This window comes from Ceratina calcarata, unplaced genomic scaffold (assembly GCF_001652005.2).
Source record: "Ceratina calcarata isolate Rehan_Ccalc_2016 unplaced genomic scaffold, ASM165200v1 scaffold213, whole genome shotgun sequence".
NCBI classification, from domain to species: domain Eukaryota; kingdom Metazoa; phylum Arthropoda; class Insecta; order Hymenoptera; family Apidae; genus Ceratina; species Ceratina calcarata.
This window is the reverse complement of record NW_017143004.1, coordinates 185737-196756: the sequence shown is the minus strand read 5'-3', so window position 1 is coordinate 196756 and position 11020 is coordinate 185737. Positions and strand designations below refer to the sequence as shown.

The window sequence follows — 11020 nt, the reverse complement described above, 5'->3', positions numbered from 1 at the left end:
AAATAATTCCTCCCTATTTAAACTATAGAAAGTATATAAGTGATAGAAGTTGAATGCTTTAGAGGATTTTGTAAACACATATTTCACATACTTTCACCCCCTCAGTGAATGAATGAGCAAAAATCCTGAAACTAATTCTTAAGTATTTGTATGGGTAACCTTTGTGAACAAAAGCCAATTCTATTCATCATAGTTCACGCTCGTGACTCAACCTTCGCAAAACTGTGCATACGTGATTAGCCTCGAGCGTTCTGGATGCGTTAGACAAGCATACGTAATGTTTCATACGCGTATGAGATACGAATGAATAGGGTGGAGTAACTTATATAACAGGGAATAAAATTAATGTCGTACGAAGCTAATGAGACACTCGATTCCACGTACTCTGCTCTTTGCCTTTTCATATTCAAAATCATACACACACTTTGAAAAGAGGCTTAGCTTATTGTTTGTTTGTATTTTGTTAAAAGCGAGGACTCGTTAAAATGTTATGTGCATATGCGTATCATCGTCGTTACGTATTCATATGTATTAACAGCACTGACCACTCGTTTTCATGAAATCGCTTTTTAATTTCATCTTTGAACCTCGAGGTACGCAGAGGCGCAAATAATTCGCACATTTCATCGAGGCCAGTGCACATAAAAGGTATACACTAATGGCGTATTAACGAGTCAATTTATTGCATAGTTGGCTCGGTGTTATAGCAAACGCGGCGCGTTGATAAGCTTTTTACTACTAACCGACGACTCGCAGAGCGGTGGGATTTTCATGAAAACAAATGTATATGAAAGTTAAGTTCCGCGATATCGTTAAGATTATGCGAATGTTGCGCATGAAATGTCAAATGTAAAGATTGCCATCAGGTTTAAAATTACTTCTAAATCTGGACGCGTTTCAGTTACGTTTTAGGATCGTTACATGTTCATCACGTTTTATATTTTTATACTCGAGGCTTGCTTTCTCGTTTTTTAACAAATTCTGTTAAAATAATTCATATTTTCATTCTTTCATTGTGGACGCTAGTCACTGGGATGACTTTTTTTTATTTACATTGACACTTTATGTCTCGTCTTGTTTTGATTAAAGATCTCGCATCTCATTGTGTTTAATAAGTGAATAAACATAATAACTAATAAATTAATATAAAATGATTAATAATAAAATTATTCCTATATACAGTCATACTCCTATACTCAGTGAATAAACGTGATTAATAATAATTGTATCATTATTCCTACAATCATATTCCAACAAATTACTTTATGTGTTCGTTCATTATTTTCTTTTACGGTTGGTCTTTAGATCAATTTGTCAGAGGTGGAAATACGGGGTCTGTGTAATGCTTGTGGACTTATGTTACACAGGGAAAGAACACGGCGGCAAACGAGAACGTGTCAACGCGGATACGCGGAGGATGTTAATTAAATTCTCATTAGTCTATTTGTACGGATACTCTGCCAGGTCGCTGTTTTTAAGTTAAGGTCACGAGTTCGCGATTCGTGGGCACAATGAATCATTAATAACGCGGCCGGAAGAGGTGGATGGTTTACGGCACGGTTTTTCGCCGGCGATGCGTCTTACCGGTTTTTACCCTTTAATGACCGGCCGGCTATAATGAAAGCTAATTTTCATATGAATTCGACCACCGTGGAAGTTGTATTTAAATGGAGCAACTTCTTTCTCTGTCTTTTTACCGCAGCTCCTCCGTTCGTCCAGCCGAGAATTTACATTCTCCACGGGGGAAAATAAAAGATCGCATCCGGTCTCGCCTTCGTTGAAATATTTTTTCATCATCCATCGTTTATGCTTGTTTATCCGCAGCTTGATCGCGCGATCCTGCGCGATGTTTAGCTATTATGCAGAAATATGTATAGTACACATACATGTGTAAGTATAGTAGCGCGAAAAGACAGGAGCTCGTGAATCTGCGATGGCTCGCTACATATAACATAAATTTATCAGAGGTGGAAATATATAAATATACATATGTATATGTATATATATATTTTTATTTTTTATATTAATATCACATTTATTATGAGTATATATTTATTTATTTATATATATAATATTTAGAAGTATCTACATAACAATGTTAATAATGTAAAGCCTTAAATTAGCAATTAGGCTCAAGTAGAGATTAGAGATTGACAGAATTTCACTCTATCAGTTTTAACCCTGTGGTGAAAACGTTGCTACTAGAAGTATTTCATTGGTGTTATAATTATTATGGGACGCAATATAGTCGTTTTTGTATTTTGTGAGTCGATTTTACAAAGCGTGAACCGGCAAACGGTAGAAAAGAGAGGACTCTTTCTCCTTTCGCGGGAATTTGTTTTTATCTCTTCTTTGGTATTGTTCGTTAAAAGTCATTGAATGGCCATTCAGTTAACGAAATCGTCGGCGCGTGTAACAGCGGACTCGGTCGCCAGTGGGAAAAATGCTTGGACCGTGCCGCCGCCTGTTATTTTATTATGGTTGTTGAATGGCGCTTGATTGATCGCTGCCGTTCACCCGCTACCCCTGTCGTGCGTGTTTACTCCGCGAATTCTTTCGCATGAACCTAACTAGCACGCTTGAGGTCTCTTTGTGTCGATTCATCTACATTTTTACATACCCATAGTTCGATTTTGAGTTCTTACTAAAATCGTATCCTCCTTGCAGTTATTAGCGATTATATACAATATGTATAGTACATAATAAATTACACAATGTACATAGTAATAATGCAATGTATATGATAATAAATAAATCATTTCTCTGGATATTATGATAAATGATTAACAAGACTTCTATTAACAAATAAGATCGTAAAATCATTCAAATATTTGTATATAATGGATAAAATTAAAAAGAAAGCCAGCTCGATGGTTGTTTCGTATTTAGATTCACAAACTTGACCTGACAGTGGTAACTGTGATCTTGTTGGAAATGAGAATGACGAATTCATGGTCATGATTCACGACGATAGGCAATGAACACGATTTTAACGGTTTCTTTTATCGCAAGTCATTTTACCTCGTTTAAATTTTCCTCAAGAACATTCGTGTGTCTTATCTGACGGACGATAGAAAAATCAGGAAGGAAACGTAGCACGATACATCGTGGCAGCCGGAAAATTTATCAACGAGACAACAATTTATCTTCCGGCCACTATGGTAAGAAGTGAAATCGACGCCACTCGTCATTCTGGTGGTACAGGTACGACAGTATTTTTCACTGGTAAGAAATGGACAGGATAGAGCAAAGACGAACGCTGTGTCACACGATATTCCGAGACTGACCAAACGCTTTTCACGAGAGATACGAGATTATTTTATAATAATTACTTTATATTATAATAAAATATATTATAGAATGTAATAATATTAAATTTTATAATATATTATAATTAGAAATAAAAAATACAATAATTATTATAATATAATACTTTATACGTTGGCGATGAAGTACGTAAAGGAAGATGTTTAAGAAAGTACTGGACATTCTCAAGCATCTCAGGGACACCTCACATGCTTTATCAAACGGGAGTCTAAATTATCGAGGCATGTTCAAAGTGAGGAAGAACCAGAGATTTAGGGAATTAGGGACGTAAGGGAATACGTAAAACATTTTCTAATGTCTAATTTTAATTTCTAATGAAACAATCATATTCGATTATTAAAGATGTAAACTTGTTAGATTGTATAATACATTTGTCAGTATCTCAATGGACGAACAAAGTTTATCCTCTCGACATTCGAAATCATAAGAAATACAAGCAAAGTAGAATACGGTTTTACGATGGCGAGGGTACATAAAAAGAGTGGAATGAATGAAGGGATGGGAATAATTCAACAGGATTTATTGAATCGTTTCTAAGACTCATCGTCCAGTTTTTCATCCGGGAAAAAGTATCGAGGATTGATGGACAGCGAATACGTTCGGTCGGCGAACGACGAGAACCATTCCGCGAAGGTACGTCGATCGACGCAGCCGATGGACCAATCGGGATTCTTCTTTTCCTCTATCGCTGATCGTTCGCGGTCATTCGATTTCAAATGCTCTTCTCCCTTTCACGGCTTTAGTTTTCGACTATCCCCGTTTCTCGAGCGATAAGAACCTCCCTCATTTTCCTGACGTTTAAATTTATTATCAAACTATTGCAACCTCGGACGAGCTAAGCCCACGCTTTAAGATAACACCGCGCTACGTCGGTCCGAACCTGAACGATGCGGGATTTATTTTTTATTTTTATCCACGCAAACGGATCCGGTCATCTCCTTCGCGAAATGACAACGTAGGGTCATTGGTAATCCGGATAGCAAGAATTATTTTATTATCGTTAGGAGTAGCTCTAATGGCGATTCTTGCAAAAGTGGCAACTACGTTAGGAAATTCCTATATTCCGTTGTTGAACAATTCATTTGGTTCATAAATTTTTATGAATCGGATCACCCACTTCGGATCCACAAAACTCGGTCCTCGGAAAGCGAGGCACGTGCTTCGCGTACAAGCACCACTCCATCAGAGTTGCAGATCAAATTTTTTTTCTCCCTTCGCACGTCCACACCCGTTAGTTCGGATATCGAAATTTATGCCCAAGAACAAGTTCAACATTTCACCTATCAATTGTCCTACCCAAGCTTTGTCACATTTTTCTCAACAATTATAATAAATGATATTTAAACTTTTTTACGTATTACTAACAATTTGGTTAGTGTTCATAAACATCATTGTAATTTTATAATAATCTAGTTATTTCTGCTGGTAAATGTTAAACATTATTGCAATTATAAGATGCTGAATAGATGAGATTAAACTCCAAGTCAACCATAGAATGTAATTTGTTCTTCTCAAGATAACTGAAGTCTCGAAGTAAGGAATTTTAATCTCAAGACGATGAAGGCCGAAGACTTTACAAGTTTCGTAACCGAAAATTTCTTAGCAGGTGTAATATTCTATTATTAATTTTCATTTATAAATGGATAGATGTAGATGTCCTTTTGTCACAGGGTCAGATATAAAACAGTAAGTCGTACATAGTTGAATATGTGCTCTGACAATGACAGATAAAATAAAAGCTACCTTAAGAGTAAATGATGAATTTTGTGAATGAATGATTTTGAAACGCGGTACATCGGCATCGCGCGATGAAACAAATCACGAGACGACCGGTCGGAATAGCAGACTCGCGAGGAAATAGAAACGTCCAGCGAGAACCAAAGACGAATGTCCTGATGTGCGAACCACCGATAGCGAGAACCGTTCTCAACCTCACTTCTCGCTACTCGACACCACTGATTCTTTCCTCGTTCGCCACGATTCTTTTTCCCCTCTCAGATGTTTCAACTACCGCGCGCGACTATTTCAATTCCGAGATCGCGATCTCCGCTTCTCCCGCGTTAACCGGTTGACGTTGATATAAAATCGATTTTCTATTCGAGGAGTCGCCCGTCGTCAATTCGATTTGATAAAGAAGATCTGTTTATTCGTTTGAATAGTGTCATGGTGATTGATCAAATGTAACAGTAGTGTATAAATAATTATATGTTTACTTTGTATAATTTTTGGCAAAAGTATAAGAATTTTTATAATGTAATGGAAAGAATGCTAAAAAATAAGGAAATAACTGTAAAAAAGAGAAAACTGAGATACAGACGTGAACTTTTATGATAATAAAAACATTGTAATTTAACTTAATATAATAATAAATCGTATAAAGACAGTATTTTGTTTTTAATTGGTAAAATCAAATATTTTTGTCGTACCATATGTATTATGCTAATGCTATTAATAATACTGAATGTAGTATGCATATTTGAGTTCAATTACATAGAAGAACATGAATGTATGTATACATATAATTTGCCTTGTCTTGACAACAGAATATGAAAAGGATTGAAAAAAAGTGGTAGTATAAAACCTTTAATTAGAGTACGAGAGAGGAAAGTTCGTACAAATCAACGCGAAAACATGCTTAATGACGCAAAAAGTTGACCATATTTCTTATAAAATGAATAAATCCTATAATTATGACTATAGTTAGTTATAGACTAATAGAAATTAATTGTATATATATCTACACTTGAATAATGTACACATACATATGAATGATGTACAAATGAATGACGTACATACATGTATATTTACATACGGCAATTCATTTTTAAAGCGCCAGTTGTCTTTAAAATATTAGGTAATTCTTGAATTTGCGACCACTTATCTTCTTGAAATGTTGACATTTTAAAGTATCGAGTACGTTATGTGGAAGTTGTTCGATCATTTATTATAGCACAAAAAATTTTGAACGACAAGGGTATCGACAATTAGTAGATAAGAAATAATTAGCTATCCGTGTACGCGAATTCTTCTACATTTTAAACGGCACATCGAAGTGATGGATGAACGTTGTCGTATTCAATAATTATCATTAGCAATAGATTATCTGAATTATAGTATACGGAAGTCGATGAATAGATATAGTCCCCTGGTCAGACACGAGCAAGTATCATCAGGGTGGGCATAATTTTTCCCTCACGGCTCGCTTCCCCTCTATTTCGCCCGTATTTCGATTCCCACTACTATTTCCCTCATGCGCCCTCGCTGACCATGCCAAGCATACCCCCATCAAGTACTATTCTCCACCATGGTCGCATCGTCCCCACTTTCCGGCCGAAGGAAAAATTATGCGAACCCTGAGTATCATGCGTCCTTTGATTACCTATCAACTCAATGATTAGTAGATTACAGAACTTTTTAGATTTATGAGAACATTGATTATGCAACAAATATTATATAAACATTGCACGTGGTATAATACGTCCTTCGAGTACTCACCAACCTAATGATTAGTAGATTACAGAACATTTTAGATTAATGAGCAATTTGATTATGCAGCAACTATGTATAAACATTGCAGATAGTATGATGCGTCCTTCGAGTATCTATCAACCCAATAATTAGTAGATTACAGAACTTGTTAAATTTATGAACAAATTGATTATGCAGTAAATATGAACATTGCAGATAGTATATGTCCTTCGAGTACCTATCAACGTAATAATTAGTAAATTTGAGAATTTTTACTTTTATCAGAAAATTGATTGTGCAGAAAACATGAACATTGGACGTAGTCTGTATTGTTATACATATATAACTTAATAGAACATTGCAATATTTAAATGATGCTAAAATTTTTTAATGAAGTTTCCTAATACTATAAATGTGTTATTTTATAAAAAGAAATTCACAATGTAGACATTGCAAATACGAACAGGCATCAAAGATTGTAATTTGAACTAAAAATTCGAGCAGCGCTCGACGCGAGCGATGAAAAATTTTTACTGATCTTCTCTTTTCGCGCACAATCCCTTGCGCGGGTAGTCGAAAGGTTACGCGAACGTGAAGGGCGTTCGGAATGGATTGTTGAGAAGTTTGACGATCGCGACACGATACCTCGCGCATACGAGAATGAGCGGGCTAATAAAATGAGAAGAACTGTGCGTACGCGATAACTCTTCCTCGAACGAGGCCCAATAATTCTTTAATATAATTTGCTATTTTATATTTCTCTTCCTAAATAATTGTATTTACGTGTATTACATTCAATTTAATTCCATTGCATATTAAGTATAATTTATACAAATCTAAAGTAAGTTTAAGTTTCCATAATTTGTATTCCAATAACCATGAGTCATTTTAATTCCTTTAATTGCGAATATAATTATTTGAAACTATTACGTTTAAAGGGGAAAACTTCTTCGAATGAAATGCAGTATTTCTGCAGTAATTCTGTAGTATAATTAACTATTTCATGTTTCTCTTCTTAAATAATTGGATTCACGTGTATCACGTTTCATTTAATACCATTGCGTGTTAAATACATATAATTTATACATATCTAAAGTAAATGTACATTTCTATAATTTGTATTCAAATTTCCATAATTCATTTTAATTCTTCTCGTCGCTAACGTTACTATTCGATAAAATTGTTTATAATTACGATTACGAGGGGTTGGTTATAAGAACATTCATATTCATCATATAAAATCTTTAGGTCAACGAACGTACAGTGCAAAAGCATTCCTTTATAATTCTACGTTATAATTCTTACAAAATAAGATTTCATAGATTTTCCGGTAGAATTTCTGGTTGCTGCCGTTGAAATATTTCATCTTCAAGCGTTTTCAAGCGGGTCTGATGCATGCCTGCACTACTGCGTTTGTGCGATTCATTTCGAATTATAACAGATTAAGCTGGAAATTCTTTGAAAAGGTATCAAGTTTCTCATAGAATCCTCAAAATTTCTCCTTTTCCGACGGAATTTCGAGGATTTTTCTGCTTAATCGTTGCATCGATACAGTGGCGAAAATACGTGTTTCCGAAATTGTTCGCCCATCTAGTTTTTCTATTTTTTCGTTCGGCGACGCAACGTGACAATTTTCGGAAACAGCGAGTAGACCATTAAAAAATTTCAAATTTATAATTCTACACAATAAATCTTGCAAAATACGACAGTTTCCGAAATTGTTTGTCGGTTTGGTTTTTTTATTCTTTTACTCGGCGATGGCACGTGACAGTTTTCGGAAACAGCGAATAGACCATTGAGCGGTTTTTAGAATCTTCAGACTGGTTAGGGAAGCGGCGAGAAGCCAGGGGCTAGGCAAGAGATTTATATCGTCACTGGCGCATCGCTGCGGTCTCTTTCCGTGAAATATTCATGCGGCTAGGGTGAGAAGGTTTAACACTTCACTGCCGGAAAAACTGTACCCTACGTTTCTGGCCAGAGAGAAAGAGGGCCAGACAGATGCGGAAATTTATCTGTCACAAACGTGTGCAACGCTTGACTTCCAGCTTTTTCAACGATTAATTTTAAAATAAATTCTCTTTTTACCTGCCGGGATTAAATAATTGAAACGCGAGAAAATCAGTGCTGTACAAAATGAGACGATTACGAAAGAAGATGGGAGATAATTACAATCCGTCACATTTTCGGATGTCCCGAGTGGGAAACGGTTTCAAAGTATCAATCGGAAATCCTTTCGGGAAGGGGACGAGGAAAACAGAGAAAGAACAAAAAGCGGAGAGGAACTGAAACGTATTTCGGTGTTCGAACGAAACGGCGCGGCGCGACGGTGGTCTATTTTCTATCAGGTTTCTGCATTCCGTGCAGTTTGCGTTGCGGGGATCACGTAGGGTCGTGTAAACAGCGAAAGAGCGCGGACCGGAAGGGATGAACCGGCTGGGGGGAGGGGGAGGGGGTAGGTAGCGCGCGAACCATCGGCATCGGCCGGGGACCGTGGATTCGGTCAATTGCCCTCGCCATCTCATTTGACGGCCATTGTTTCACGTGTGATAGATTTCGTCGAACCTTTCGGTAATCGCTTTTTGATTATCCCCCCACGTTCCGGCCGCCCTCTCTCTTCCTCTAATTCGGATGAAACGATCATACCTCGCTTGGTCACGGCAAACACGGCTCGGTAAACGTTCAACGTCACATTCTATTTACTGATATATTTTGCCCTCCACAAAGGATACTTTCCGAATCGAATGCCCTGCCAATGCGGTAGTCTCGCAATTATTTTGACAGCGCTCTGGTATCAATGTTATAATTAGACTGTTTTTATTGTTAAATCTAAACAATTTTAAACTATTTATTAAAAAAAAATTTCTAATGCAATTTTATTTGGCACTTGTTAAACGTCCTTCATTCATACATTCATTCATTCAACAATAACTGTCAGAATCATTAGTGAATTTGCATTTATTTTATCCTCATTTTCTATTAAGAAACACATAAATCCCAGATTGGATATTAGAAAAATAGTGTAAAAATTTATTACTTTCCGTAGAGAAAATTAACAACGAGAAAGTAGAGAGCCATTGTCCCAAGCCATGCCATCAATGATTTTTGAACGTGTCTCAAAGTATATAATAAGTACTTCATTCAAAAGACGTAAGAGAATGAAAAAAATCGGGTAAACTTTTATAAAATTATGAAATGGCCAAGCCCTGAATTTGGATTGATTAAAAGTAAGTGGTGAATTGACAAAGTCGACGAATCGTAAAAATTGTTGGATATTTACGTTTGAAAGGCAATCGCGTGGCCAGGATCAGAGCCAAGTATAATGTTACGCGGTTCCCTCGATATAAGGCTCGTCATGCGCGGTACGTAAGATCAGAGAACAGTTTTCGTTTAAAAAGGAAGAGAATTTATGAAGTAGCTGGTACGTTGGCCGCTCGTCCGGCTCGGTCGTAGCTATAAGCCGTGGTATATTGTACGTAGTAGTTACGAAGCAGCCCAGCCTCGACCACTTTTCTTCTTCCGGGATAAAGAGAGAAATAAGAGTTCTTAGCGTATCCCTTACCCATGGCCACGCTACGTTTGTTCCTTTCAATTTTTCACGTCTCCTATAGAATTTCGGGATAAAGAGAAATGCTTTCCAACTGTTTTAAACGAGTTCTCTTCGGTTACACGAAACACGGCCCTTCAATCCCGCACTGGGTCACTTTAAACAATTCTCGGGAATCCTCAAAACGCGATCTAAATACGACGCACAGAATATGTAAAATGTATATTAAGAGCTTGAAAATTTTAAAGGTATTTGAAAACACGTTTCCGCGTGTAGTAGGGAAAAAAGGTAACGACCGAGCGACGAACGTTGTGGGACGGAAATTCGTGCGTCAACGTGGATTTCATGAAAAATTCGAGAGGATATGTTTTTGTTCACAGTTGATAACAGGTGAAAAAACTGGGTCGTACTGCGTTAACGATCATTGCACCAGTACTGTCATATCTGTGTGTCCAATTGTATTTATCTCGCGTTACAAACGTCGATCAAATAATTCTCAATTATTTCCAGTCAAAAAGTAAATGCAAATCGAGTAAAAATTTCAGTTTAACAAACTGTTCAGTAAAATGAAACGAGAGGTGTAGTATAATCACAGACACTTTGATTTCAAGAATGTATTGTGTGTCTTTTAAATACGAGCATACGTATACATAATATTTATGTATATGCATACGTATAAGC

The 11020-nt window shown here is 36.5% G+C and overlaps 1 protein-coding gene across 2 annotated transcripts in view; it reads right to left on the bottom strand.

Annotated features, from left to right (window-relative positions):
- LOC108622295 (glucosylceramidase-like) overlaps positions 1-11020 on the bottom strand; it is a 49441-nt gene that overhangs the window by 21158 nt on the left and 17263 nt on the right. The gene's annotated exons all lie outside the window — the stretch shown is intronic.